This window comes from Schistocerca serialis, unplaced genomic scaffold, assembly GCF_023864345.2.
Source record: "Schistocerca serialis cubense isolate TAMUIC-IGC-003099 unplaced genomic scaffold, iqSchSeri2.2 HiC_scaffold_1362, whole genome shotgun sequence".
In the NCBI taxonomy this organism is placed as follows: Eukaryota; Metazoa; Arthropoda; class Insecta; order Orthoptera; family Acrididae; genus Schistocerca; species Schistocerca serialis.
Window position 1 is genome coordinate 54,967,404 of NW_026047583.1, and position 6,000 is coordinate 54,973,403.

Genomic DNA, 6,000 nt, shown 5'->3' on the forward strand with positions numbered 1-6,000 from the left:
TATGATACAGGACAGAAGCTGGTAACGTGCCGTGGAAACAGGAAGATGATCTCAGGAACAGATGGTCAGGGACGTGAACATGAAACAGGTTTAAAGTGGAATAAGAAATGGTTCTGACTGAATAAATCCCTGGAAGAGAGTGGATTAAGCCAACGAAGTCCATATTTCATCGTTGAACTCAAAATCGGAGTGGATTCTTATATTCTTCCATCTGTACTAGACTGGAACATCCATCAGTCCTGACAATCGCGAATTTTTTTTTGTAGTGCTCAATACCAAAGTTATTTTGCATTACAACTGTTGATTGTCCAAAACATTGCCAATTAGACTGTGGGCATTTAAATTTTGTTGTAGCTCATATCGAATGTATCCCTCTCAAAAAAATTTTTATCAAATCTTCGTTTTGTTATAGTGCAGGTGGAAGTAGAGCATTGAATCTGTCCGAGGTTTGCTTTCAATTACGAAATTATGGATAAAATTTAAGTTTACACCTGTTGAAAAATTTTAAACATAGCCATATGACACTGACTCCACAAAAGGAATAATTTGAAAAATTTTCATTATTCTTATAATTAATTGATTTATAGATCCACTTGCAAATAAATATCATTGATGATGACGTATGTTCGTTTATCAAATCATCCAATCGCAGAATCTTCTTCATCCTCTCATGAACATTTATGGAAATATATTTCAACAATTATGTCCATAATATGAAACACACAAACTGCTATTCTTAAAAAGTTAATTAAAATTCTTAAATTAATTCTCCTGGTAAAGAAGGCATAATGAAAAAATCTAAAAATTATAATAATTTTCTCTCGCGCAACCAGGGAGTTTCTTCAGTTGTTTGCAACAGTGACATTATCGACTGTTGCTTCATTTCACAGTTCGTTTGTTTTCTTGCGCGAACAGCGCACATCATACACACAGCGTATTTACCTACATATCCCACACTGTTCAAGTTTCACACGCAATTCTCACATAAGTGCCGTGTCTTGAGGAAATGTAGATGCACTTTCATTGTATATCACTGTGGCTTCTGCTCATAGTCCACACTTACAAATGCTAGTAATTAACAAATTCTTCTACCTATCTTAAAATTTTTGTGCTGAAGTATCACAGGAGTAATCTCACTGTCTCTTAACCTATCACAGGAGTAATCTCACTGTCTATTAACCTATCACAGGAGTAATCTCACTGTCCCTTAACCTACCACAGGAGTAATCTCACGTTCTCTTAACCTCTAGACAACATAAACTTCTTGATATTTATATACACATTCGACTCATAGTCAAATTCCACTCTAAATTCTTCTCCATATTTGGTATCACAGATCTACGATCCTTCACTAAATTTCTTAATATCATTATGTGGGAATAATCCCTTTATTCTTTTCGATTCGGGATATGCCAACAAGTATGATCCAGGATTTGGTATATTTACAATAACGTATGGTCCGGTATAAATAAGATTCCATTTCTTTACGTTCTTCATCAGTTTCGAGGAATGGATGTGTTGCCTCAATGAAACCTTTTCTCCAAGATGAAACATCTGAATCCGATGAATCCGTTTATCATATGTCAATTTCCGTTGTATTGCCTTTTCAGTTAAATTGACAATTGCGAGTCGAGTCTTTTCCTCCCATTTTAAATTCTGGTCTTCATACTTTTCGTCCGTTGCTCCAGGTTTTGGAACGACTAAGAGCGGAGAACAATATGGACTAGTTGATGGCTCGATCAAGTTCCATTCTAACATTCTATTTATCTCCCTTTGAACGGATTGCTTTAAACGCCAGGGGATCGGATAGTGCGTGTAACAGTAAGTCTGATGTGGCTTCACTTGTAGGTGACAAATATACCCTTTAATAATTCCTGGTTTCTCATCAAAAATCTCTTCATATGCCCCAAACAAATAATGAAGCTGCTGCCTTTGTTCTCCGGTAAGCTGATTTGATTCACTAGCTTTTATCGTTGTTGTTTGGTTAAAGTCCTCTTGTTGTATCAAATCCTTTGAAAGCTCCTTCCAACGACCGTTTGTAGTGTCAATTAATTGAATTATGGCACCGCGACAATATTTCTCATGCACAGTTTCCTTTCTATTTAAATCCAGTGCTATCTCTTCTCCATTTAATCTAAATTTAACTATTCCTTCCAAAAAATCAATCTGACAATCGTACTCCTGCATACTCCCAATACCAAGCATACAGTCCACTAATAACTTCTCCACTACAAGGAACGTGCATTTTATTGCTACATTTCCCATTTTCATCTCTAATTGTGTTTGTATTTTGACATTGGGAGAGCGTGCTCCAACAGCTCCGATGATTTTGCAGTTCTGTACTGGCAAAATTGGTACCTTCTTCTTCCTAATAATTCTCCGAAAAAGAGCGCCTGAGATGACATTGGCGGAAGCGGCGGTGTCTAATATCACATTCGTTGGAACTTCCTCTATTTCAACAAATACTTCCGATACCGGAACACTTGATCTGTGATTATGACAAGTTATTAAATCCTTTGTTAACTCTTCAGTCAACAGCTCACCATCATTATATCTTAACAATTGTAATTTTACTGTTTCGCCCCTAACAGATCCCCTGACCGCTCCTCCGGGGCACGATGCGGTCATGTTTAGTTTGACTGATTATTGGTCCGATTGGTATTTATCTCTTCAGCTACTTCAGTGATTATCGGTTGTTGTCGTGAATTCGGTCTATATTGTCTTGCTTGGTTTGTGTTATTATTGTTGTTGTTCTGCTGGTGTTGGTAGAACTGTCCTGTGTTGCCATACATTGGATCATATCGATTAAAATTCCTACTGTTCCTAAAATAGCCCCTCGCTGCACCATTACTAAAGTTTCCATTATGGTAATAATTATTGTTTGCATTCTGTCCATTTCTAACTCTCCTCGGAGAGTGTAATTGGTTATGATTATTGTTACTGCTACCATTACTGCCATTCCCATTCGAGTTGCAACTCGGATTCGCTTCTGTTACTCCTCTTTGATATGACATTTCTCTTGCCCTTTTATTGTCCTCCTCAATTATATCAATATGATCAAGCGTAGTCATAAATGAGTCTATATCCTTATCATTTATATATAACAGCTGATTCCTTATACTGGTGGGTAGTCTGGACTTGAGTATTCTAAGTATATCCGGCAAAGGAATCGGTACATCCCAATACAAAGATTTATTAATGTATTTCTCAAAATATCTCTTTAGAGATCCTCTAGAAAGCGAGAAAGGCTCAGGATATAATACTTCCTGCCTAAGTCTTTCTTGTATTCCAGCAGACCAATATTTTGCTACAAAAGCCTGCTCAAATTCTTTGTAACATTTACAAGAAGATGTTTGTTCGGATGCCCACAGTGCTCCTGATCCTTGTATATATCCAGATACAAAACTAATCTTTTGCCATTCTGTCCAAGATCGTGGAAATAGACCTCTGAAACATCGAATAAAGGCTACAGGATGAACATTCTTTTTGTCAGGGTTAAAGATTTGAAATTGTCTCTGTTTAATCATCTTCTCCTCAACGGTACTACGATTCCAAAAATCATCCTGTTCGTACTTTTCCCTGTGGCTCACCGTTATATCGAATCTAACTTGTGACGTTCCAGTTCTATCTACATCGGATCTTGACGTGGACGGAATGTCACGCGCAGATAGAGAGTTTTGTTTCCTGCTTCTCGGTGTTTCTAAATCCTCCTGCGAGAGATTTAGTGATCTTTCGATATTTTCTTTCCAACGCGAGAATTCTTCGCCAAGTTGTTCTCGAACTTCCTTTAACCATTTGTTAAAAAAATTATCCTCGGATCTCTCTGAAATTGACTGTAAAGCTACTTTCACAGTTTCTTCTATCGTTTCCGAAGGAGAATTGTGCCGCTCTAATGTCATTTCTGAAAACTTTCCCGCAAGTACATTCATTCTATGTTCCACTGTCTCCTGTTTTTCCTTCACATCGTCAAATTGCTTCTTTAGATTATCTTTGGATTCTGTTATTTCTGGTATCATAGCTACGGAGCACTGTATGTCCTCTTGAGCTTGTATTACTTGAGGAAACAGTTCTACTTGTTTTGGTATCGTGTCAATTTTGACGGATACATATTCGGTTAGTTCCGCTTTCAATTTACTATTGTTTTCTTGGCATTGTTGGCGGACCTGCTCAATTCGAGCAATAAGATTCTGTTCGGTCCTTTCTGCCTGTTCCTTTATTTCCTGTGTCTGGGTATTTAATCTCTGATCTAATTCGGTAAAGGTTGCTCTTAACTAATTTTGTAATTCTGTTTGATTTTCGGCTAGTTGATTTTTGAATTCATTTTGTATAACCGATAAGTCTCGTTTCACCTCCGCTTGGCCTTCGGCTAATAGAGACAACTGTTGCATAATAACAACTAATGTGTCCACAACAGTCTGATCAGCTGTTGTATGAATGTTTTCTGAACCAGCGGGATTATTTATATTGCTACCGCTAGCCAAAACAGTCTCAGAATTGCTATCCGTGGCCTCTGCTTCTGTGCAAACAGCTGAAGGCTGTTGCACGTCTCGTTGCTGATTCAATGACATTTTAATTGCCGCTCTAGTCAGTACCATTGAATAACTGTCAATATCAGGTTCCAGTCACTAAATACAGTTTCAAATTTACTGTCGTAGACACACTTCACTTTCAAATTACTTCACAGATGGTATAAAGTTCAATGTCCAGATACGAAAATCACACAATATACAGTTCTACAATCTAACTACTATCTGGAAAAACGTTCTTTCTAAATTGATTTCAAACTATTTTAACTACAGGATAAAAAAATTAGATTTCTCTGGCCTTGTTCTGTAGTCTCGGTGTTGTCCAATAGTTGAAATCGTTTCTTGGTATCAGCAATCTTTTACTATGGGCACCGAATCTCTCTTCAGATTAGTTACCTCTCGTTCTCGTTGGTTTTCATGAAACAAAAAATACATATATTATATAACAATCCAAGAGAGTCCTTTCACACTGGCGCCACTGTAATTTTTCCTCCTCATATCTTTTCTTTTCTACATATTCTGTAGCTCTCAATTCGTTCGAGCAATCAATCATTCATGATAGGAAATACAGTCATAGCTCAGTCACTCGAAATGATTCTGAAATTTTACTTGTTAGAATGAAATCAGGCGATGATTCTTCTTCTCTGCAGGCTCGTGCTTTGCGGCAGTCTGCTAATCTGCACAAATAAAATGCCTCGTAATTTTGGGAGCGTTGTATAATCAGTTGGGAAACCTCAGATCAAGCGGATATTTGGCTTTGATGAAGTTTAACCTTCCGAAGAAGCAGTGGAGCTCTTGGATTATCAAGTGCAGGTTCGTATCCAGTCTTTCGGAAGTCCCTTCTGATTAACAACTACGCAATATATCGATAAATATCATTAATTCTCAAATTTAAAATACACACCATTTACTTGAAGGAGCCATCTATATATATTTCCTTTTAATCGTACAGTTCATATCAGATATCTTCTGTAATAAATCTCAATAATCAGATTACAGTTCTTCCAAACCAAGCACAGGCTAATCGGCACGAAGACAAACACGGAAGCTCCCCTTTCCCTTTTTTTTTCTAACAACCACCAGAGAGAGTACTACAAAGAATACTTATGCGCTCATGGCATAGCTATTGTATGAACTACTTTTCGCATGGATTCTGCGAGTATGAAGATAGAAAATTTGTAAACGTCATTCAAGGGTAGAATTGTATCAGAATAATTCATCGAATATAAAGAGATATTACACGTCCTCCAGCCGACTTGTCTCCAAGGGTCTATTGCTGCCTCGGGCACCTTATGGTTGTTCTCCTGTGAGTCTAGATTCTCGAATCCGACGCAAACCTGATAGTTAATTGTAACGTTCAGGGCCTCCTAATGACGATGGAACACTCAAATTGCGTCGAGATTCAATACAGCGGCCACGAGCCAACTTGTGTCCAAGGGGACATTGCTGCCTCGGGCACCAAATGCTCCGTCTC